Here is a 25,588-nt window from a genome sequence, read left to right on the forward strand (position 1 = left end):
CGGAGCGGGCACTGAGTTTGAGGTGTCCCCAGGTAGACACACCTGGTTTTCAGAGGGACTGAGCACCCATTGCTTCCATTGACTTAAACTACAGTGGGGGGTGGGCAACGCTTATGAAAAACCAGGCCCATGATGTCTCCGGTCAGGCACTTCACCCCTGGCGGACTGGCTTGAGACACAGAAGCTGTTGCTTTTATTCCGAGCTCTGGATGACCTTGCACAAGTCACGTTTTTTCCTCACTGTGTGTCAGTGTCCCCAGCGTAACATGGGGATAAGGATACTAACCTCCTGTGTAATGGGCGTTTGTTGCTGCTGATCTGCACGAGGTAGCACACTTTTGAAAATGCTGAGCCAAGTCCACATTGGGCGCTGCTGTGAAAGCGGGGATTAGACCCGGGGTGGGGTGGGGGCTGATTCTCCAGGCCCCTTACCTAGTGCAGTGGGTATGGGAAATGCTACCCTGGCTCTGCTGTAGCAGGGTTTTGCAATGGTGTAAATGAAAGAATCGAGCCCCAGGCATTCATTTTAAATGCTCCCTGTTGGAAAACCCAAGTGTCAAAGATAATGTGATTTAAAGGTTTCGGTTTGCACATTTGCAGTCTCAGCCCAGCTAAATAAAATCCTTCCCGGTGCTGCCCCATAGCTACCACTAACGTGCAGCCATAGTGCAGGAAGCTCTGCTCTGTCATGGGGGATTCACACAAGGTTCCCCCATGGTTGCAACACGTGTAGACGTATCTGAGTCAGCTGTCACTAGCACGCTGCCAATCAGTGACGCTGCGGCAACGTGGGCTGTACACATCTGCCCCAGGCGCAGCGAGCCCGTGCTGATGTCCATGCTGCCACGGCATCACTGCTGTTGGTACTTGTGGTAACTAGATTACGGCTAGCTGGGCAGGGCTACGTGTGCTGCAAGCACACCTCCAATTGCAGGGCAGTCACCCCCTTCGGCTAGCTCTAGACGTACAGCGGTGTGTGGCGTACGCACACTGCGCAGCCCCCAGCCTGGGTATAAACAGCAGCGGAGATGGTGAGGCACTGCTTACGCCAGGAGAGTAAAGACACAGCAGAGCCTTGGAGTATCTACCCTGCACGGCGCTGTATGCGCCCAAGCCCTGCCTCCCCTGTTCACACTGCTATCGTTACAAGCTTGATGTCCTGCTGCCAGAGCCTTTGGCTGCGGTGTGTAGCTGCACGTACTGCCACCGATGTAGCCAAAGCCTTAACACGAATGAATCCCAGGAGAAACGACGCCATGGTGAAGCAGTGCTATTGTATCATTGGTTTCCTGTTCGTCTCAGTTGAGAATTGCTGAAGGGCAGGGAGGCTTCCCCCATGTTAGGAATTTGCTCCAGTTGATGTAGATGCTCTGGCGCAAACGCCAAGAGTAGGCACCATAATTTGCAGCGGGGGGCTGAACCCCTGGCTCTGCTGATATCCATTATAAAACTCCTGTTGAGTTCAGTAGGGCCAGGATTTCAGCCTAGCTTTGGGCTGGTGACAGAGCCAGGAAGAGAAGAGTTGTTGTTTGACGTGATACCCACGCCTCCTGCCCACCTGTGAGAGTGAGTGATGCTGCGCGCCTGTGGGTTCCTGGGATAGTCAGAGCGTGAGCAGGACGTAACTTATGTTCTCACCCAGGGTACACAGACACACACACACGCAGACACACAGAGTTGAAAATGCTCCCCACTGCCTGAACACATGCCAGTCCTCCACCCACGCTGCTCCAAAACAGGATCCTAAGGGAGCAGCAATCCGCGCAGGAGCACAGGGAAGACTAAAAGAATTTCCTTTAGTGGTGCAATTTGCCTTAAAAGAAAACTTCCCATTTTTTCTTTTAAACTTTACTTTTACGTACAGAAAGATCCTGATGCCTCTTCCCAAAGTTCTCCTAGCACAGACGGGGAATGGCCAGGGCACAAGAATCCCAGCGTCTAACTGTATTGTTCCACTGATGGAGGAGAGGGTGATTGTTGTTATGGAAAGAATTTCGAGGCTTTTCATACAACGTGGGCTGATAAGTCCCAGGTGGTTTGTGACAGTTTCCAAGGCCCTTAAGCAGCCTCTTGAGCTGTCGAGAACAATGCCGTTCATCTGGCAGGACCCGGGGAATCGGTTTCTTTTTACTCTCTAATTTCAAAACCTCCATTATAGTCCGCGTTCAACACCAGATAAACAATAACATCACAAAAGGTAATGATGGCTCCTGGGCCAGCCAGGCAATCACCCAACGGTGAGAGGTATAATACATGTGCGCGTGCACACACACACACACACTCTCTCCCTCCTCACTTGCCAGGGTTATATGGGTCTATTGCCCTTAATAATTCTCCTGTCCTTGCAGGGCCTTGAGCGCTGGTGCACCTTGGTTCCCTCCTATTCTCTGCCTGTCACAGAACTGTCTAGTCTCCTGAGGGCTGTAATACTTGGGTGTAATTTTGGTTGCGCGTGCAGCTGTTAAGTGGTGGTGTTGGTGGGCTGTGGTATGCAGGAACTGGTGGCCTCTGGCCTGAAACGCCATGACTTTATGACTCGACTGGCATGGTATTGGTAGACAGCAGGCAAGCAGCAGAACGTGGCAGCATAAAGACAGAGAAGACCTGGCAAACACCTTCTCATATGACAGGTTTCAGAGTAGCAGCCGTGTTAGTCTGTATCCGCAAAAAGAACAGGAGTACTTGTGGCACCTTAGAGACTAACAAATTTATTAGAGCATAAGCTTTCGTGGGCTACAGCCCACTTCTTCAGATTCTTCTCATATGTCCCTCCAGCACCCATGCAGGATTGTTCGCTACAGTCTCGTCTCTGATGACATCATGGTCCCGCAGAGGGGGTCTGAAAGTCTGGATTCCTGGGTTCTGATCCCAGCTCTGGTGCAGCCTCCGTCTTGGACCCTGGCTAAGGCACTTCCCTTCTCCGTTCCCCAGTTTTCCCCGGCTGTAAAATGGTGATAGTGCTGCTATCATCCCTTCGTGAAGTGTTTTGAGGTCTATAGATGGAAAGACTCCTGGACTTCAAGGGCCTTTGGGTCAGGCCCTATACCATTGAGGAGGACTTTGTACCTGTCTTGTGTGCAATGTCTCAGGAGATGAGGCTTCCAGCACTTCCTATTGCATAGGCTAAGGGATCTCACGCTTTGGAAATGTTTCTTGATCCAAATAACCCTCTGCTTCTAGCCGCCCTCAGCCCGGTGCACGGCTTTTGTCGCCAGACCCGCCGGCCAGCTGCTTTCATGCAGAGATCTCAGCATCCTGGCATGAAGTGAAACAGTGAGGTAGCTACTTCTCAACCAAGCTTCCTTTTCTTGAACAGACACACAATCCCACAAGCTAGTTTGCGTCACAGGGCTGAGCCCCACTCTCTATAAATGGATTCCAGACTTTTCCAGTCGCTGAGTCACTGCCTTCAAAGGTGAATAAATTCCTGGCAGGGCCACGAATGTGGCTTCAAGCTGTGAAGGGGACTCCATAGCAGAGGAAGGAGGACAGCTGTGTGAAGGAGGAATCAGTAGGCTGGAAGTGTTCACAAACTTATCATGCAGCCAGCAATGGAGCTGGCCACCCACAAACTCAAGTCATTCAGCATGTCGCTGGGAGCTCCTGGTGCTTTTCATGGCGCCCGTGTGCCCAATGTCTGCAGTCAAAACTTTTGCCATTTAGGACACAGGATAAGTGAGGGGCCCTTCAGTGCCTAGCCGATTTCACAGGATCCCCTTTTTGGCTTGAGCCTAAAACCGGAGGCCAAAATCCTCAAAATTCTGTCCTGATTTACACCCTTAGCAGCTAGAATTTGGTCTTGGAAATTCTTGTAAGAGTCCAGCTCTGTTCTTTTCACATGTTTGTGGTTGCGAGACGGCACTGGGCCCCAGGAGTTCTGGGTTCTGTTCCTTGCTCTGCCATAGACTGTGTGTGAGACCTTTGGCATGTTACAGCAAAAAAAAAAAAAATGTTAAGTGCCAGAGTGACTTAGGAGCCTAAATCGCATTTTCAAAAATGACTTAGGCCCAGCTCCTTAAATGTATTTAGGCACCTACCTGTCTCTTTAGGCACCTCAATCCACCATTTAGGCACCACTAACATTTTCAAAACCTCCATTCAGCTGCCAGCCAACCCCATGGGCCCCTACACCCGCTAAGTGCCTACGTTTCCTTGGGTTGGCATTCGTAAAGCTGCCCAAGCACTGACCGCGCTCCCCAACTAACAAGCAACTCAAGCCGAAGCCCCGGAGGTCCGGAAGCAGGATTCTCAAACTAGGCCAGGAAATGCCGGTGTGATCCTGGCTCAGAGCATGCCTAACACTGGTTACTGCCAGCCTGCCCGCCAGGAGAGGGACAGCACATGGAAATGTAGAGTGAACATGAGCAGCAGTCTGGGGGGCAGTTTGGATGCTAGGCCATGGCCTAGCTAAGTGGCTGACCGGAGAGGGTTCATGGCTGACTCCCAAGTGGAGGGAGGCACCTGTGTCTTGGAAATAATTTCTTGTTTAAGTTTATTACGATTTACCGTGACTCAGCTTCCACACGAGGATTCCTTTACTCGTCCAAAGGCCACTTGATGTTAATTGCCGCCAAAATACCAATACGGGCATATGTACAAACTTCTGTTTTATCTGTCAAGTATCAGAGGGGTAGCCGTGTTCTCGTTGTTTTTGTGGATACAGACGGAGTCCGGTGGCACCTTAAAGACTAACCGATTTATTTGGGCATAAGCTTGCGTCGGTAAAAGTGGTTTTGACGTCTTATTTTACCCACGCAAGCTTATGCCCAAATAAATCGGTTAGTCTTTAAGGTGCCACCGGACTCCTTGTTGTTTTTGTTGTATCTGTGATACAGTTATAAGCATTGGCCAAAATACTCACAACAGAAGCAGGCCCGGGAGATTTTTTTCCCATCCCGGTGTCTCTCCGAAGTGGTAAGGAAAAAGTTCTGACAAAAAACATTCTCAACGCCTTGTTTTTTATACACTGACACAAACAAGTGATGATCTTGGCCTTTAGGCAAAACCAAAAAGGGCAGTGTTTCTAGCTAAACCCTGCACCTGGTGCCCAATTAACCATGTTCTCAATATTTCTGTTACATCAGCGCAAACCTTCAATACGATCACTCTGGTACTGCCATGGTCACTACAAACAACTCTTCTTTTGGTCACATAGTTTGAGCCAGTTACTCATGCTCATATTTAAACTCAACCATTGTTTCCTGAGGACCCATGTTGGCCTGTAGTCTTACACTGTCGCTGTGCCATCACCCAGGTGCACCAGGTCACCCACTCAGGGCCTAAGCTTCGTCTCTCTCCCCAGCAGCGCCTACTAGCGAACTTCGCGATGCTCTGCTCGGCTGGCCAGTGGCTGAAAAGCCCTTTGTGAAGCACCAGGCGCTCCCTGTGGTTGTACGGGAACCTGGGCAATGCTGAGCAGAGCAGATCTGACTTATGGATTTCAGGCAAAGGAAAACCAAGACTAAAAACCTCTCTGGTGTCTGCAGGCAGCATCATTGGTAAAATGGATGGGATTTGCTAAGGCTGCAAAGGAAACGGGCAAAGCTCCCATTCACTGTCATGTGGCAGAGCCTGGGAAAGATACTTGACAGAATGTGATCTGTCTCCCTGGGAACAAATGCTAATTATGGTTCAGAAGTTCATTGCTTTCTCCCCGGCAGAAAGTGGCTAATTGCTGCGGCTAAACTCAAAAGATATGACAGAGCCCAAAAAGCCCTGCAGCCTCCAGAACGTGTGTTGCAATTAAGTTTAATTATAAAGTTGGCAATGAGGGATAAGCAGCCAATCAGATGGATGGCCCAGCCGAATACTGCTCCCTAGTGCAGTTTGGGAATTTTCCAACTAAATGGGGGTGGGGTTTTGATGGAAAATGCACTTTCTGCAAAATCAGCATTCTCCATGGAAAAAAAACAGATTTTTGCTGAAATTTTTTGATTTTTTCATCAGGAAAATGAACATAGTTCAGTTCAGGGTGGGACAGGCCAATATTCATGTGTGTTCCCTGAGCTACCCCAATGCATTGTGTGAGTTGTAGTTCAGGTACCTAATGCCCCCATCTGTTTGAATTGCATCTCCCATGATGCACTGCAGTTGAACTAACATGGCACCTCATGGAGAGGAGGTCATGTGACCATAGTGTATCATGGGGAGATGCAGTCTGTCTGGGGAGCATGATCCATATGGGACAATGGAGGTGTGAGATACTCAGACTACAAGTCCCATGAGGCATTACAGCAGCTCGGGAGAAGCAGATTAATGTTGAAATAAAACAAAATATTTTCACATTTCAGCACTGACTTTTTTTTTGAAATTTCCATGCCATGAAAAATTTTGATTTTTCACCTTTTTGCCCTGCCCCTCCTCATAGAGAGGGAGAGAGGTGCTGCCTCAAAGAGCTCACAGGCCAAACAGACAAAGGAAAGATTAATTTTATTCGCCTCCTTTTCCAGATGTGAGCAGTAGGGCCCAGTGAGAGTCGGTGACTTTCCCAGACTGAGCAGGAATTGAACCCAGCTTCCCAGTCCAATCCTTTAACAAGACGAGGCTTCCTTTCTAAAACTAGCTCAGAAGGCTGGATTCTGCAGCTTGACAAGGCGCTGGGGGGGGGGGGGGGTGTGTTACGTTTACAGTGATGGATTTTCTTTCCAGGTGTGCATCAGATGTTGGCATCTGGCCTTTACCAAGAAATATAAATTTCAAATGCCACAGAAGCCGAACAAAAGCCTTTGTAACCTTGTACAGCAAAAACTCTTGTTTCCATGACAATCCGAGGCATCTCTCACTCTTTGCTTCACCTACAGTTGAGTGTTTTGGATTTTTTTTCTTTTAATTGTTTCTTTTGGTCGATTTTTTTTCATGTTTTCAAAGGAGAGGGCGGGGGAGGGAGGGAACACACACACACACACACACACACACACACACACAACTGCTTTTCTCTTGTTCTCATAAAAAGAAAAAATGCCACCATACCCTGGAGATGAGCAAAACATCAGTGTTAGCGCAAACAGAGCGCCTGGGCTGGGACTATGAAGCTGAATAGACGCAGGGCACCTTCTGTGGATATTTAGATTCATGAAAAGAATAAACAGGAAAAATAAACCTTGGGAGATTCTCCCTGAAACCTGAATCACTGTGGGGCTTTTTTAAAATCTAGCAGCAGGAGGGTCAGATGTGGCACAGAGAGAACACAAGGACGCTGTGGAAGGAGTGCATTCTCCACAGAAGCCTCGTGTTTATTGATTCCCCCCCCCCCCCCACTCTTTTGTGTACACATGAATACAAAAAGGTGTGGTATAAAAGGTTTAATTGCCATGGCTGCATTGCGGCCTGGTGAAGCTCTGACTGACATCTGCAGGACACCCCAAACAAGTGCCAATAAAACTCTTGTGCCAGATTAACCCAAAGGCAGTAGCCGCCCAGGCTGGAGCATGTCATGAGATCAGAATTTCAGTTCTTCGAGTGCTTGCTCCTGTTGATTGAATGTTAGGTGTGCACGTGCCACATGCACTGTTGCCGGAGATATTTCCCCTAGAGGTATCCGTAGGGGCTGGTCCTAGCGCCCCCTGGAGCCCAACACTTATGCGCCAGTATAAGAGGCCCCGCTGGCCCCACGCCCTCTCAGTTCCTTCTTACGGCCCATGACGGTTGCTGGAACGTCTCTTGCGATTGCAAGGGGACTCCCTGGTTGGACCAGTTCGCCTCCAGACAGAACAGGAAATGCCAGCAGTTTGGCTCGGCAAGGGCTCCCCGTCCGACGCCATCCTGCTCTTGTGGGCGGCGGGGACTGCTGTACACTTCCCTACTGACACCCTTGGTCCACAGGGTCCTCTTAACTATCAAGAGAGACAAGGCGAGGGTTATCTTGATAGCCCTGGTGTGGCCTCGCCAACGTTGGTTCGGCATGCTTCTGGACCTTTCAGGCGGCCCTATTAGAGCTCCCACTACACCCGGACTTGCTCTTGCAGAACCACGGTTGGTTGCTTCATTCAAACCTCGCGTCCCTACCTCTGACGGCTTGCCTGCTGCATGGCTGAACCCTGTGGAGCAGGCCTGCTCAGAGTAGGTCCAGCAAGTCTTAATGGGTAGCAGAAAACCCTCTACAGGGTGACCTGTTTGGCCAAGTGGAAGCGCTTCACATTTTAGACCTCTGATCGGGATCTTTCCCCATCTCAGTCCTCTTTGCAGTCCATCTTGGACTATTTATTCCACCTGAAGCACCGGGTCTGGCCTTATCGGCGGTCAAGGTCCACCTGGCGACCATCTCGGCTTTCCACCCTCCAGTCCAAGGTAAATCAGTCTTCTCACATGAGAACAATCAGGTTCCTTAAAACTTTGGAAAGACTCTACCCTCAGGTCCGTGACCCGATTCTCCCATGGGACTTAATCTGGTGCTGTCGAGGCTTACTGGGCCTCCCTTCAAGCCGTTGGCATCTTGTTCACTGCTGCTCCTCTCATGGAAGGTGGCAATTGCGTCAGCCAGAAGGGTCTCCGAAATCAGAGCCCTCACTTCAGAAGCCCCTTATATGGTGCTCTTCGAGGACAAGGTCTGACTGCACCCCCCACACGTCCTTGCCAAAGCTGGTGTCGTAATTCCATAACAACCAGGACATTTTTCTGCCTGTTTTCTTTCTGAAGTCTCATGGATCGGATGAGGAATGTCAACTACATAATTTAGACTTTAGTCCTTTTGATGTAGACGGCCAGGGTCCACCGAACACTTTTTGCAAGTCAATGCAGCTCTTTATAGAGGTGGCGGACAGGACAAAGGGTGTGCCGATATCGTCCAGAGGATCTCAGCCTGGATAACTTCCTGCATCAGGATGTGCTGTGAACAGGTGAAAGTTCCGCCTCCAGACATTTTTCACAGCCCACTCCACAACGGCCCAGGCTTCGTCAGCAGCGTTCCTTGCGCAGATTCCAATCCAGGACATCTGCAGGGCCGCCCTGTGGTCATCAATTCATACCTTCGCGTCCCACTGCGCCATCACCCAGCGGGCCCGTGACGACGCCAGTTTTGGGAGAGCAGTGTTGCAGTCGACATATCTGTGAACTCCGAGCCCACCACCAGGGATACTGCCTGTGAGTCACCTACCATAGAATCAATGTGAGCAAGCACTCGAAGAAGAAAAAAGGGTTACTAATCTTCCGTAACTGTTGTTGTTTGAGATGTATTGCTCATGTCCATTCCATGACCTACCCTCCTACCCCTCTGTCAGAGAGCACGGGGCCAGCGGTATCCCTTAGACCGGCATATAAGTGTGAGACCCCAGGGGGCACTGTGACCGGCCCCTACGGATACCACTAGGGGGAAGAACTCTGCCAAGAGTGCATGTGGTCTGTGCACACCTAGCATGGAATGGACATGAGCAACACATCTCGAAGAACAGTAGTTACAGGAGGCTAGTTACTGTTTTTTTCCATTTATCTCTGTAGCCCTCATGGGTGGGAAAAAAACCCTTGAAAACATGAACTGGGTGTAACTAATGGCTGCCTGAGTCTGCATGGTCTCTCCAAAAGGTGTGAGCTGCCCCATTCATATTCAGTCTGAAACCCGCTGTCGCCTCAGGGAGGGGCAGGATCACAGCATAGAGATGGGACCATGTGGGATGGGACTAGTGCACAAATTTGACCCTAATACCACCCCAGTCTGTGCAGGCAACAGAATTTATAGGACTAGCTCTTATGGAGTATTTTGAAAAAGGTGGGTGGGACTCTCTTTGCCCCCCTCTGCCTGCAAAGCTAGGAAGATAGGTACCACCAGCCTGGCTCAGCACCATCCTCCTCCTAGACCCCATCTCTGACAGGGCCAGCACCAGTTGCTTTAGAGAAAGGGGCAGGAGACCCTACAGGGGGCAGATGTGGGATAACCTGTCCCAGCCTGAACCTGCCGCCCACTAGGTGCTGATGAGTTTAAAACCGGATACATGAGGTTTGGCTCCCTTCCAAAAGATTTTTGTTAGCTTTCACTAGTATGAGGCTGGATATTCTTGTTGTCCATATAAAGAGCTGATCACAGTGAGTTGTGCTAAGTTAGGGGTATCAACAACCCCCCATGGCTGTGAGTTCCAGTGGCTAACGAGATGTGTGAATCAAGCATTTCCTGCTGGCAGTCATGCATTTGCCATCTTTTGCGAGGTGCAATCCTACAGGTGGCTGTGGCTGCAGCGGTCTGCGCAAGCCAAACTACGAGCCCTAATCATGGTAACCCTGCAGCCCCCGCTGCATAAAATGGAACAGGCCTGCAGGGGGCAGAGGGTCTGCTTGCTGATGTGCACCATTGAGCCCCATTTGCTACAGCTCTGGGCAGGGCTAGTGTCCCAGGATGGGTGGGGCATGGCTCAGAGGAGTCAGGGGGCATAACGGGGGTGGACCAGTGTGGTGCCGACTGTATGCTTCTGCAGAGCCCCAAACAGGCCATTTAAGCTTGAGTGCAAGTTAGAGCAGCCCTTGGGTAGAGCCCCACGCTGCTTCCTCTCTAGCCCTGCACCAGCCCCGCCTGCCTGGCAGGGAAGTACAGCTCTCTGGCCCCCAGTATGGGAGGGGCACTACAACCGACACATTTTAAACCTGCTGCCCCGCACTGGCTACTTGATGACCTTTCTGGTGCTGTGGATAATCTGCTCCCGGGTCTATTGCTCTTGGAGCGTTATTCAGGAGAGTCTCAGAATCCATTTGCAGCAGCTCCCGCAGCATCAGGTAACAAAGACCTTTTGTCCTGTCCTTTCACAGGGCTTTGTGGAGAGATATAAGTGCAGCCAGGCCCAGCATGCAGGAGCCAGGCTCAGTGCCGCTGAGCCTGACGTGAACTGGCTTGTCTCTTTATACTGTAGAAGGCTTTCAGAAAAATCCCCAGGTGGGTTTGGGTTTTAAGCTGGAACGATTCCCCTGCAGCCATGGCAGGTGGGCGTGGAGTGAGCACCCCAGCCTATTTTCAGACCATGCTGCAGGAGGGCTCAGGCTCTGTGGAGCGTGTCTGAGGAAAAAGTGACTCAAACGTTTGCCTTTTTGCAGCTGGGCCGCACCCCCTATGTAGCAATATGGGAAATGCAAGATGGTTGTGACCCCCCCCCCCCCGATTCCTGTTTGTGAGCTTCCCGGAGTGGGTCACAGATCCTCGGACCAGACCCGTGGTGCATTAGGTCCTTGTCTCGGGATGTTGCTGATACTTCGGAGGAAGGCAAATCCCCCAAACGCTGCAAAGAACCATCCAATTGGGCCACTCCACTGTGTAATGATACAGGTGGGAGGGGGCCATTCATCCCTGACTGTGGTGGCGCAGCATCCTGGACTATGCAATGCCGCAGCCTTTATCCCAGCAAAAAACAGCAGTGTGGCTGTCCAGCTGGACAATGACTCAGCCCCTTGCTGCAGTTCAGTCACCGGATGCCAGCCGCTCTCATCCCAGGTAGCCCTGACGGTGCACTGCGAGACTGACATCTTCTGGCTCAGGCCCCAAGAATAGACGCTGCCCCCTCTTTCCTCCGGCGGCAGTGCCAAGTTGCGCGGAAGGCCTGGTCCACAAAAAAACAGCTAGTTTTTATTTTTTTACAAGAGAAAGCAAACTTTGGGCCATTTAGGGGAGGGTATCGGCAAATGGCTTCTCCCCTCTCCCCCAGCTCCAGTGAAAAGAAAGTTCAATTGGCCATTGATCTTTAATTTCAAGCAGATTTCCAATTTATCTTCTGAAGACACGAAATACACAGGATTGGCTAAACTGCGAGGGACACGAACAAGTGGCTATAAATTATCCGGTGGCAGAGATAACAATGTCATATTTCAAATAAGCATGAGCTGTAGTTAAAGGAATGACAGACATGATTTTCTTTAAGATACAAACAAGCTAACTGGGTGAATTATTGGGCTACAAGGCACGAGACAGATTAATTACATTTTTGAAGCAGTGTTCAAAAGGGGAAGTTTGTTTGTAAGTGAGGGGCATTGGCAGAAGTTTGCTCTTTGGCATGGGTTAGAAAAATGCCATGCTAAGGAAAGCCCCTTGCCGCTAGCTGGTGGGGGCTTGGAACCAGCGTGGACCGGCAACCCCCTATCAGCTTCCCACTCCCCTAAGTTCCCCGTGCAGCAGCTGCCTGCAGTTCAGCTATGTCCCTCCCCCAACTGCCATGTGCTGCTCCTGCCTTCTGCCTTGGAGCTGCTCCCCGAGACTCCTGCTTGCTGTGCTGGGGGGGAGGGAAGGAAGAGGGGGGGCTAATGTCAGGGTGTCGCCCTTCCCCCTGCACCCCGCTTACCCCATCTTCCATAGAGCAGGGCTCAGGACTGAGGCAAGCTGATCTAATTAACAAAGCAGTGTACTTAAGGGAAATGCACATATCTCCCTCCATTCCTGCTGCCTTGCAGAGTGAGAGAGTTAACCCTGGAGGGCTCAGCCAATTGCCAGTTCATCATTTAGCAGTAAGGGAAATATCCCACCCTCTGACTCCTCCACCTCAACCAAGCTTCACAATCATCATCACTGTGTACCAGTATTAAATTGTTTGTTTAAAACGTAGAGAGAGAGCGCGCGAGTGTGTGTAAAAAAAATTTCCCTTGAACCTAACCTCCTCATTTACATTAATTCTTATGGGGAAATTGGATTCGCTTAACATCGTTTCGCTTAAAGTTGCATTTTTCAGGAACAGAACTACAACGTTAAGTGAGGAGTTACTGTTCCAGGAAATATCTAGCTATTCCCCTGTGCTGCCTCCCACTGCAATGGAAAGAAACCTTGATCTGTTGGTGTGATAGAGCTTGTGTGTGTGTACACACACACACACACATATACAGATTTGACCTTTTATCTGTTGGCACGCACACATACATGCACCATTACACACATTCACACACACATCACGTCTCATGCACACCACACAGATACCACATGTAAACACACACATTAGACATATGCACAGAGCGATCACACCACAGCCACAGCACCACCCATCCACCCCCTGAAACACAACACCCCCTCCCAGCGCCGCCCGCCCCCACAGAAACAACCCCCCCAGCACTGCCGAAACACCCCCCCAGCGTCGCCCAGGCCCCCAAAACAACCCCCCCCCCAGCACTGCCTGCCCCGTGTAAAAAAACCCTCCTTCCCCAGCGTCACCCTGCTGAAACAGCAGTATTGAACCTTGGTAATATGTTATGGCTGGCCCCTAAGGTAGTATAATCAAGGTAAAAGAAAAATGTCTTTTTGCTAGAAGTAAAATAAGATCTTCCCCCCACTTTGTAATCAATTGCCCTGTTGAATGAATGAGGTATGAATGAAGAAGGCGTGGAAGGCAGCATCTCCAGCCAGCTGCAACCCTTGGAGAGGGGATGGGAGCCAGACCAGATCAGTAGAACAGGTCAGCCACCGACTTGCCGCTCGCCTCCTCAGCCCCCCACCGCCCCGGCTCACCCACTCAGCCCCCCTCCCCCACCGCCGGCTCACCTGCCCCCCCGCCACTGCCCGCCCGCTCGTCTCCTCAGTCCCCCACCCCTCCAGCTTGCCTACTCACCCCCCGCGGGCCGCACAGTGAGCCCACCTACTCACCCCCAGCGGGCTGCACAGTGAGCCCACGCGGGCCGCATGCGGCCCCCGGGCCGCATGTTGTGCAGGACTGGTCTATGACAAGGAATTCTCTGAAATCCCAAAGCAGCAGCTCGGGGAAGATCTCATCGGGTGAAATTCACCCCCTGACTGAGAGGCCAGCACCACCTAGGCACCACTTTAGTCCCGGCTCCTGGAGAAAGTATGTGGCAGATCAGAGCAGTGGGGCAGGGGACTCAGAACGCCTGGGTTCCTTTTCAGCTCTGGCAGAGAGCGCCAGGCACTTCTGGTCTCAAGTCCCAGCTTTGGGTCTGCCTGTGTTATCTCTGTTAAGTCGCTTAAATCTTTGTCTCTCTGTGTACAACAACCACCCTGGCCTGGCTCCCAGAAGGGTTGCAATGCTTGGTTAGTACTTGCCATGCACTTGGAGAACCTTAGATGGAAGGGGCTAGAGCGGAGCAAGATACTGTTGTCTATCCTGTTTATTTCATGATGATGTAATTGTGTTCCGATACGCCTGACGGCGCCAGCCAAGCTCAGGGCCCCGTTGTGCTGGCTGCGGTGCAGACACCGAGGGTATGTCTACATAGGAAAAGCTGGGCCTAAGCTAGCATGGGTACCAATGGCAGTGAAGACAGAGCAGCAAGGGCCACTTCCGAGTGGGCTAGCAAACCCATTCCCAGGGTCTGTGCCAGGCTTGTGCTGCCTGCTGTTACCTGCACTAAATGGATTCGGGCTAGTCTGTGCACAACTTTTGCTGTGTAGATATACCCATGGTGTGAGGCTGTCCCTGATGACGCTTGACATGGCTGGGAAGGTAAATTCGTCCACGTTCCTTTAGAGTCCCATCTGCTCTGACACATTCGCACGTTGGGGTTTTTTTAAATAATGTTTTGGGGCAAGGTCATTGCTCAGTTGCAATGCGAGTTCTGGCCCCGAGTCCTGTCTCTGCTCAGGCCACTTTGCGCTGACCTGTGTAATCCATTCCACTTCTCATCTGAAAGGGGCACCAAGGACAGAAAGGATTAGTCTTTCACTCCTGTGCATTTTAAACTCACAACTGAACAAATTCTCATGAACAACAAGGACTCTGCTAGTAGGTAATTAATCCAAAAGGGCCTGCATCAAATTTTTCACACTCTGTTAGGCCATATTGATGAAACCCAATCTGCTCTGAACACACCCTGACGGTCGCATCTAGTTTTCATTTCTGGGATGTGATTTTCTTCATTTTTTCCCCCTCCAAAGCACCAACCAATGCGCAGGCTCAGTTATTTATTTAGAAAGGGAAGTGGATTATCCCAGCTCCACTTTGATATATCACCTGGCTTTCACACACAGAAACTAAATTGGTTCCAGAGATCAGATGAGTATAATGTTAGATCTGTGCAAGCCTTTGAACATGGCTAAATCTGGAAGCGTTAGATGTTAGTCTGTGAAGTTGCTGCTGCGTTAAATCATTATGAGCATGCACACGCACACACACAGGGTTTATCCCTTTCCAAGTGGGCGTGTGTTGCCTTTATCAAATCTTGTTTGTCATCTTACCAAAGGGGAAAAGGGGAATTGAATTTGTTTCACACGTTAATGGCAGCTTCATCCCATTGACTTTGCTGGGCATTTTCATTACGTGAATATTGCACTGTTTGTAATTAAAGAATAAATGAGAGCTGGGAGTGAGTCAGAGACAGGAGGCAAAGGTGGGGGGAGGTCAGTGAGGTATCAATAATATGGTGCTGAATGTGGTGTAAGAACCTATATAGAATAGACTAAAGAGTCATTGGGGAAGTGGAGGGGGGAAAAAACCTCTAATGACCAGGAGCTGGACCAGTATATTGATACACTTACTTACCGTCACTAGCTGTCTCTGTGTCCTCTCTGGAGTTCCAAGCAGGTAGTGCAGTCCCTGGCAAACAAGAGAGACAAAGTTAGCACTCAAGTTGTGTGGAAGCCTGTTTGTATATCTTTTTTGTAGTTGTTTTCTTTATTAAACATCTTCTGTTTGAGATGGATGGTCATTCCAGAAATCATGGTGGAGCATTGACTGGGAATGCAAAGGAGAACTGATGTCAGGATGAATGGGGGGGGGGGGGAGGGAGGAAGAGAAGGAGGTGGGTGGAATGCCTGACTTGGAGGAGCCATGATAAACTGGCCATTATGATAATCTTTTATTTTTAATTTCACTGATGCTCTTGGACCATCTTTGCCAGGACGAGGTCATCCCTAAATAGCAGCAGAATCAAAAGTGTTGAGCCGTGTCACTTTTCATATCAGGGCAAACCGATAATACTTTACCCTTCCAAAGTGACTTTCATCTGAAGGTCCCCTGCTCTAACCATAAACCTTACTCCTCTTCCAGAGCAGAGAACAGAACCCCGGAGTCCTTATTCCTAGCATCCCCACACTCACGACTAGCCCCTGCTCCAGGCTTGGAATAAAACCCAGGAGTCCTGGTTCCCAGACTCCGCCTCCTCTAACCATGAGACACCATTCCCCTCCCATACCTAGAACCCAGGCATTCTGACTCCCAGCCCCCCTGCTACCACCACTGCACCTCATTCCTCTCCCCAAGTTATGACTAGCACCCAGGAGTCCAGGCTCCCAGACCCCCTACTCCACTCTAAATAGCAGACACCATCATTCAGGATGAACTAATTTCACTTGGTTTTTTTTACACAATTCAAATTCAGGAGTGTTCAAATGGGAATCTGCCACTTCCCTGTTCAGACAGGAATCGGCCCTTGCAAAGAGCCAGGTGGCGCTAAGCAACCCTAAGGCTCAGCTTGGAACAGCTTTTGGGAATTAAAATGTTTTCCTGACGTCAGCTTGTTCCTTAATGGCCTTCGATTGCCTACAACTTTCCTTGTCACTTTGAGAAATTCCCCAGCACAGAAAGGCAGACATGTCTGTTTTTCCCTCAGCCTTGGTTTGGAGTCAGTGTCAGATGCTAAGAAAAAACTTCCGAGACCCCCTTGGCACTTTGCTGTCAGGAGCCACAGAGTGGAGAGAGACAAACACCAATCAGGAACCCCTCTCCCCCAAACAACCAACATTGCAAAAAGAGTTTAATTAGCCAGATGTGCTGGGAAAGTGTGTGCTGTGCCTCAGAGAACTCGGGGTGCCAACTGGCAGAGGGCAAAGGGGTACATAGGAGTTCACAGGGCTCCCCTGGGTCTGGTGTCTACGTAACAGTGTGACAAAGGGTGGCATGCGAGGTCTCTACCAACAGCCCATAATTCACTGCGAGATGGACGCCTGGCTGATATTTAAGGAGTTATTTGCCGTGTTGTTGTAGCCATCTTGGTCCCAGGATATTAGAGAGACAAGGTGGGTGAGGTACTATCTTGTGTTGTTTTTGTTGGTGAGAGAGACAAGCTTTCGAGCTTACACAAAGCTATTCTTCAGGTCTGCTGGAAAAGCTGGCTTTCAGCCCCTCTCCGGCTCTAACCACTAGACCCCACTCCTCTCCCAGAGCTGGTAATAGAACCCAGGAGTCCTGGCTCCCAGGCTGCTACTCCACTCATTAGACACTGCCTTCATCCTACTTCCCCCTGGATACATGATCACACTTTCTCCCATGTCTATCCAGCTGCATCAGTCTTGTAAAGATGCTCTGCCCACTCCGGGGCTGTGTGACCCTCGACTCTGCCTGCAACAGCTCCTGTCCGAAGAAGTTACCTGCCCTCAGGGTGGGTCTTTGCTGGCAGGGGAGAGTCTCCTTGGAGGTGAGCTGCTGAGCAGGAGAGTGGCATTGCAGTGCTGCACTGCTAGCTTGCCACGGCCACAGTCCTACTTCTAATGCAAGGGACTAGAACGCCTGGGTCCTATTCCCAGATCTAGGAGGGGCCCCACTTTCAGTCAGGTTCTCTAGGAGCTACTGTACTGTTATCACTGCCAGCAGGTTTAACATTGCTCACTCATATTGATACCTGTCTGGGGCAAATGATGTTAGAGGCTCAGGTCAGATGGGAACCCAGGTCATTTGGAAACTGCTCTGAAATTTATCCAAGAACTCTGGACTGTGGAATCTGGTCTTGATCTTTCACATACGGCCTCTGCCAGGAGCTTTCCAGCAATTCCTTTCTCCAAGCAAGACTGCGGCCCCAGCGTGCCAGGCATTGCCCAGACCCCAGCCGCGATCGAGGCCCTGGTGTGCTGGGTTCTGCACAGACCGAGGCAGAGGCCATCCGTGCTCCCAAAAGCTCGTCTAAATGTGTTTTAGTTCAGTTTGCTAAACACTGACAATTTTTAACCATAGCCTGTAGAGATTTCTTACTGTTTTGCAGATCAGCTTGGTCCTCTCTGAAAGGCTAGGACAGAATTGCTCCTTCTACTTTACTCCCTCCATAGAATTGGTGCTTACCGAACAATGCATGAACACATTTCCTTTGCAAGCAGCTGAAGCACTTTTCCCTTTAGCCTGGAATGGGCAATCATGGCGCCGTTGAAAAAAGCAACACAACCCACGATTGGAAGTTGCCATTTTTTCTTCTTCTCATGTTTCACATCTTCCTCCCCACAAGTGAGATTCATTGGCCGGAATGATCCTGTTCTCTGCACAGCACACAGGCAACAAAGATTTCTGACACCAGATTGTTAAATTGCATCAGGGCAAATTAAAAACAGCCCCAGGATTGCTGAGCTGTGAGCAATCCGCCGAAGAAGTCGTAAAATCACGCAAACGTCAAATGAGATTTTTCAGAACAAACACAGAACAATTAATCTAAACCACGAAGCTACAAAATTTTGCTGCAGCTCCTGTGAAACTCCCTAGGGCGAAGCAGCGTGAATCTCTCTCTGCACATATGGGGCCCAATTCTCTGTTGACCTGCATCTTGTCCATAGATTCATAGATTTTACAGCCAGAAGGGACCATTAGATGACATAGTCTGACCGCATGTATGACAGGTCATAGAATTTCACCCAGTTACCCATGTGCTGAGCCCACTAAGTTGTGTTTGACTAAAGCAGCTTCCGGAAAGGCATCTGGTCTTGATTTGAAGACATCAAAAGATGGAGAATCCACCACGGCCCGTTGGTAGTTTGTTCCTGTGGTTAATCACCCTCGCTGTTAAAAAGTTGTGCCTTATTTCTCATTTGAATTTGTCTGAGGCTACATGCAGCTGCTGTATGCACACCCGTACATACACCGATGCAGCGGCACAGACGCTCTAAGCTGCAGGAGAGAGCTCTCCCGCTGACTTAACTACTCCAGCCCCCGTGAGTGGCGATAGCTGTGCTGGCGGAGAAGATCTCCCACCGACATAGCGCTGTCCACACCGGCACTTAGGTTGTTGTAACATATGTCACTCCCGGGGGTTGTGTATTCACACCCCTGACTGACACAACTTATACAACCTAAGCTGCCGTGTGTACAGAGCCTGGTTCTTGTTCTGCCTTGCTCCCTTAGATTTAAAGAGCCCTTTAGTACCCGGGATTTTCTCCCTGTGAAATTGCTGACACACCACAGTCAAGTCTTCTTTTTGATGAACTAAACAGATTGAGATCTTTAAGTCACGGTGCAGTCATTGCCAGGACAGGGTAAAACAGGAACTCACTCTGGTTTAGTAGCGTTTTTACACTGGTGTCAAGGACTGCTCCACCGAGAACTGACACGGCAGCTGCACCCAGACGCCCATGCCTATTAACAATCCAGCCCATGGTCGGTTTCCTGGCAATACATGAGAAAATGATCACATACTGAAACAAACAACAGGTGGAGAGTGCCTGTCCCAGAGACTGAGTGGGCTTCTAATAGTGTTTCCAGCCATGGAAGAGGAGGCAGAAATCTAATGAGGGACTTTCTAGCCCAGGACTGGCGTCTGCAGACTTGTGCTCCCCCTCCCCACACCCCGTGCATGTAACGATGTCCCCTCTGCAGCTTAAATGGGCTCAAATACAAGAAATCGGTTAAAGACTAATTAATGAAGCCTGCACGGTTTGTTTTCTGGTAAATGAAAAGAGGGAACGGCTGCCTCTACCTGCAGGGAAAATAGTGTCCTGCTCTACACGGGCCAATTAAAAGAACAGATTTGTAAGATGAAACTTGTCCCCTCTCCCAGTCGGTAAAGGTACTCAGTCATTCTAGTCACGAGCTCTGAGGTCAGTTTTGTCGCTGTCTCCATCTCTGCGTCTCACTTCCTCACAGAACCTGCTTTGGAAAGAGACTTTCGCCAAGATGGAGAAAAACGTAACATGAAATCCCTGCCCTGCATTTCCCTGGCTAGCAGGGGAGATATTCGCAGTTTGGGGCTGATGGAAACCTCCTAATCCGGCTCCTCCGGACACTGCAGCAAGGTTTATAACCCTACACTTTATGAAAAACACAGCAGGTTCCCACAAAAACGCTCGGGATGGCGTCAGTTCAGGCCAAGGCTTCATGGTAGGAGGTAGGAGAGGAATAGGAGCAGGCGGAGAAATAATTACTGAGATATGGCAGGGTTACTGCAATGGGACAGTGCTTGCCACGCAATCACAGCTCCAAGCTGAATGCAGTGCTTTCAAACAGCTGAGAGCTGCTGTGCAAGAAAACAATCAGTGCCGCCTAGGGTCTGCTAGCTGGTCACCAGGTTATGTAAGGAAGATAGAGGGGAAAAGTCACTTTAAAGAGGGGTGTATGTCTGCTGGCTACTGCCCCCTCCTCCCCCTGACACACAACTCATAGAGATGTGTACACACACACAGAGAAATCTGTGCACACCCACACACACACTTCTCAATGCAGACATGCACACCCCCCTTCCACAGCCAAACCTACAAAGGTGACTGCATATACACACGCGCGCACACTCCCAAAGACATACATGCCCTGGCTGCACACCAGTCCCCGCTGGCAGGTCAGCCTTTAACCAGCTGTGGCTTTAGTAACACTAGATTAAAAATCCCTGCAGCTCAATTTTTCTTGGCTTCTGCTTTTGGGGAAGCTGGGGAGAAAATACTCTCTGTGTAGGACCAGACATGAAGGGAGGTGAGAAACCGCCCACCCATGTTTAGACTGGAGTTCTCGGTTACACTCACGAGGGGTTTCTCTCTTTAAATCCTTTTCACCTAATTGCTAGTCAGGTAACTCAACAGTTGCCATGATCACGGTCTATAAACACTGGCCCGGGGAGAAGATCTCTGTGAGCAAAGGGCTCTTTATACGAGCAGACAAAAGAGCATGAGATCGAATGGCTGGAAGCTGAAATCAGCATTGCTCAAACTGGAAACAAGGTACATAGGGGGGGAATTAACCATCGGAACAGATTCCAGAGGCCGGTAGTGGATTTTCCATCCGTTGGCGTCGTTAAAGCCAGGTTGGGCATCTCTTTGCCAAGTCACTGGGCAAGGGGGCAGCAATCTCTGGGAGAAATCCTCTGGCCTGCGCTATGCAGGAGATTGACCATAATGGATCCTTCTGACTTTAATATTCATGGGCCTGGTTCTCTTTTACTCTGAGTCCCTTTGTGTGGCCAGAGCATTGTAAATGAGAATCAGACCCTATGGACTATTCTGCTCAGACCCGGGTTCCATTGTTTATAGCAGCCACCCTCCACCTGCTCCTCCTCATTCCCCTGCCTCCTTGCAGCACAGCTTTGAGATTGGTTCAGTTTTAACCCAAAGACATTATCTGAGCTGGTGATTTACAGCTCAGCTGCCCCCTGGCCTGGCCCCACCACCAGTGCTTCCAAAGGTAAACGACAAGGCAACAGGATAAATTCCTGCCACCTTGTCTCCATCCATCAGTATTAAAAGCAGCGAGCGTCTGATTGGACGCAGTGTACAACCTGAATGTCAGGGTGTCATTCACACGGAGCTGATACTCTGCAACCTGCTGGAGTCCAACAGTAATAGGATCCCCTCATTCCTGAAGACAAGAACACGCCTCTCAAATCAAGTGTTCAAGCAGCGTCCAGCAAAACTTCGGTAATCAAACCCAATGGGCTGGATTCCCTCTTCTGCTCCTTGCACAGTCATTTGCACCAGCACAAGGTGGTGCAAAACACTATCAATCAGATCTGTTCGCACTTTGCAAGCATGTAAATGATGGAGGATCCAGCCCAGTGTGATTCTAGCACCTTTCATCATGCCATGGGGATTTCTCTGCTCACCGGCTCCCAGCTGTGTCGCTCCGCTTCCCACCGCCAGTGAGTGCAGGGGGGGCGGGGCGGACCCTTCCCCCCAAGCCCGTTCCCCCAAGCAAGACGGCTGGGGTGGGGGGAGCAGAGCGGGCTGGGGCCGGGTTGTTCCACTTCCTGCCACTGGTGAGTGCGGGGGTGGGGGGGGGTGGACCCCTTCTCCCCAAGCCCCGTCCCACGAGCAACACAGTTGGGGCCGGGGGGAGCGGAGCAGGCTGGGGCCAGGTTGTTCTGCTTTCTGCTGCCGGCACCAGGCCCCCTGCTTATCCCCTAGGCTGCACTGGGCCCGTGGGGCCCCCCAAAGCGGCCCCCCCACAGCTCCTGCCACCGCAGTACCGCAGGCCTTGAGTGCAGCCCCGACCCTCCGCGTGGGGGGAGGTGCTTGGGCTGTGTAGGGCACCATAATTGGTAGGAACAGGGCTGACAATAACGCTACCATGATTTGCACCAGCTGTGGATGTAGCTGAGTAGTGTCTAACAAAGTCTATTTGCACGCTACCCGTGCTGCTCCCCTTTGCTCTGCCCTACCCCATCACACACTTCCCTGCACCCTCCCCACTGCCTGCACTGCTGAGGAAGTCATGCTTTCGACTGAATGTATTTGGAATAATAGCTAGCAAATCCCATAGCCCTTGACAAATGGTACCTCTTCGCTAAAAAGGTGCGTTGGGAGCGTAGAGAGCTTCCTGCATTCACGTCCTGGCAAGGAGAATATCCTCTCAAGGACACGGAGGGATCCTCTTTCTCTGTGTGGAATTGATCATTCACTCCTTGTTACAGGCAGAGAAAGGGTCACTGGGGGGTTTGTGTAGAAGGGATTAATGGTGGGGACGGGGGGAGGAGAGACTCCTACGTGCATTTAGAAGATAGGCAGCTGTTCCCAAGGTGGAAACATTGTCGAAAGCACAAAAAGCCTCTATGGATGAAAGGGCAACCTTGACCGTGTTGTCAGGCGACGGAGTCCGTTTCCGGGAGAGTAAATTTTCTCCTGACATCTCCATGCAGGAGCTGGGGCGCTGCAGCCTGTTTTAATTAGAAACAGCTGTAACTGCAGGTTGATTGTACATGCTGCTGACATACAGAAAGGTTCAGTGGCTATGAATTTGGACAGGTGGGGGGAGGGACCTGTGATGAGTTCGGTCACAGAGACCCCCCTTAGGGCTATCACCTGACGTGCTGGAATTACCTCTGAGCCCGTTTTCCCTGCCTGGTTGAGCCAGACACGCCAGCCTGCTGCAACACAGACCCAGGACTGGTCCACGCCCCCAAAGCTCCAGACTTTAACCAAAAACTGCTCAGCAGGTCACCTATCTCCAGCACCCAGACACCCAGTTCCCAATGGGATCCAAACCCCAAATAAATCCATTTTACTCTTTATAAAGCTTATACAGGGTAAACTCATAAATTGTCCGCCCTCTATAACACTGATAGCGAGATATGCACAGCTGTTTGCTCCCCCAGGTATTAATCACTTAGTCTGGGTACAATAATAAACAAAAGTGATTTTATTAAGAATAAAAAGTAGGATTTAAGTGGTTTCAATAATAACAGACAGAGCAAAGTAAGTCACCGGCAAAATAAAGCAGAAACACGCAAGTCTAAGCCTAATACATTTAGAAACTGTTTACAGGTCAAATCTCACCCTCAGAGATGTTCCAATAAGTTTCTTTCACAGCCTAGACTCCTTCCTAGTCTGGGCCCAATCCTTTCCCCTGGTACAGTCCTTGTTAGTTCCAGCAAACATTTTAGGTGGAAACTAGGGGTTTTCTCATGACTGGAAGTCCTCTTTGTTCTGTTCCACCCCCTTTTATAGCTTTGGCACAAGGCGGGAATCTTTTGTCTCTCTGGGTCCCCACCCCGCCTTCTAAATGAAAAAGTACCAGGTTTAAGATGGATTCCAGTATCATGTGACATGGTCACATGTCCTATGAGACCCCAGCCTCCATTCTTCCAGGGCTGGCCCGCAGGCACCCAGGAAGGTTTGCAAATAAACAGACCATTTACAACCAATTGTCCTAGTCAATGGGAGCCATCAAGCTTCCAAACCACCATTAATGGCCCACACTTTGCATAATTACAATAGGACTCAGAGTTAACTTCATATTCCTAAAAAGAACAGGAGTACTTGTGGCACCTTAGAGACTAACAAATTTATTAGAGCATAAGCTTTCGTGGGCTACAACCCACTTCTTCGGATACATATATGCATCCGAAGAAGTGGGTTGTAGCCCACGAAAGCTTATGCTCTAATAAATTTGTTAGTCTCTAAGTTGCCACAAGTACTCCTGTTCTTTTTGCGGATACAGACTAACACGGCTGCTACTCTGAAACCTGTTCATATTCCTAGTTTCAGATACAAGAATGATACATTCATACAAATAGGATGAACACATCAGTAGATTATAGGCTTTGTAATACCACCTTACAAGAGACCTTTTGCATAAAGCATATTCCAGTTACATTATATTCACACCATAAGCATATTTCCATAAAACATTATGGAGTGCAATGTCACAGGACCTGTCCTTAAGACAGCAATAAAGTCTGTATTAATTTCAGCACAAGTGAGAGGTTTTGAAACCATCATGCCAAGTCCAGTTATTTATTACCTCGAGTCGGCGTCCCTTTTGCACGCTAACTATAAACACGTCCGCTCTCAGGCCTGATCTACACTGAAAAGTTACAGCGGCACAGCTGCATCATGGCCCCTGCCCGGCCTCTGTGCAGACATAGCCCGCAGTGTAGGCACGGCGAGGCTGACAGAACAGGGCTTCTCTCAACCATGCTAACTTTGTTGGGGCGGGGGGGGGAGGGAGTATTCCTACACCGACAGAAAAAACCCTTCCACCCGCGTCTGCCACAGCTACTCTGGGGGGCCTATGCCACACACACACACACACACACACACACACACACCCCCGCCTAGCTCCATGGCAGCATAGTCTCCACAGGCCAGGTGTCCACTCAGAGTGGTCGCCAAACATTTTACCTTGTGCCCCCTCTTACCGCTGTTCACACCTCCCCACCCCCACCCTGGCTGGGAGCGGGGCCGCAGTTGGGGCTGGGACCCAGGGGCCAAGGCGGGGCCAGGAGCAGAACTGTGACAGACCGCAGTCGAGGGCCGGTGGCAGGGCCGCAGCTGGGGGGCGCTCCCTCCCTGCCCCAATTGGGGCTGGCCTGGGCCCCGCCATGCCCCCCTAGGGGGGTGTGCCTCAGTTTGGGGGCCACTGGTCTAGCAGGTAAGTCACTGGCTGGAAAGCCACAAGCTGTGGGCTCAGTACCTGGGTCTGTCACAGTCAGTCATTGGGGCTGACGTTTTCAAGGGCCCAGTGCCCACAATGGGGGCCTGCGTTTTTAAGCTACGTGGAGCAGGGTCTCTGCCTTCCTCTGTGCTAGCACAGCGGCAGGCACACAGGTAAGCAATAACAACAGTGTCTAACAAGGCTTCCTCGCGAGTCTGTTCCCGTGCAGGCAGCTGAGAAAGGGCAGGTTTTCAGCAGCCACTGTAAGAATTGAGGGCAGCACCCAAAGCGAACTCAGTGAGCTCCCGGCCATGGCTCCGCATCTATTAAAATGCGGATTACAACATTTCCTTTCCTCTGGGCTGCGGGCCATGGTCTGAAGCAGGACTCAAGGCGTGAATTTCAGCCACCGCAGGTTTCTGCAGGGGTTGTGCTGGGACCTTTCCAGACAGATAAAACAAGTCCCTGTCCCAAAGAGCCTGCAATCTCAGCAGACAAACCACAGGCAGGAGGGCAGCAAGGCACAACACAGTTCAGAGCCCCTGCAGCAAGGCACAACACAGTTCAGAGCCCCTGCAGCAAGGCGAGGGCAAAGCCAACATTTTTGTCTGGATTTTTCTTTTTCCGGGTCATGGAAAGAGTTGGCATGTGTCTCAAGATCGCTGAGCTGAGGGCAGTGGTGCAAGGGGCTGGGGCACAGA

The sequence above is a fragment of the Emys orbicularis genome, chromosome 21 (genome assembly GCF_028017835.1).
Source record: "Emys orbicularis isolate rEmyOrb1 chromosome 21, rEmyOrb1.hap1, whole genome shotgun sequence".
Lineage (NCBI taxonomy): Eukaryota > Metazoa > Chordata > Testudines > Emydidae > Emys > Emys orbicularis.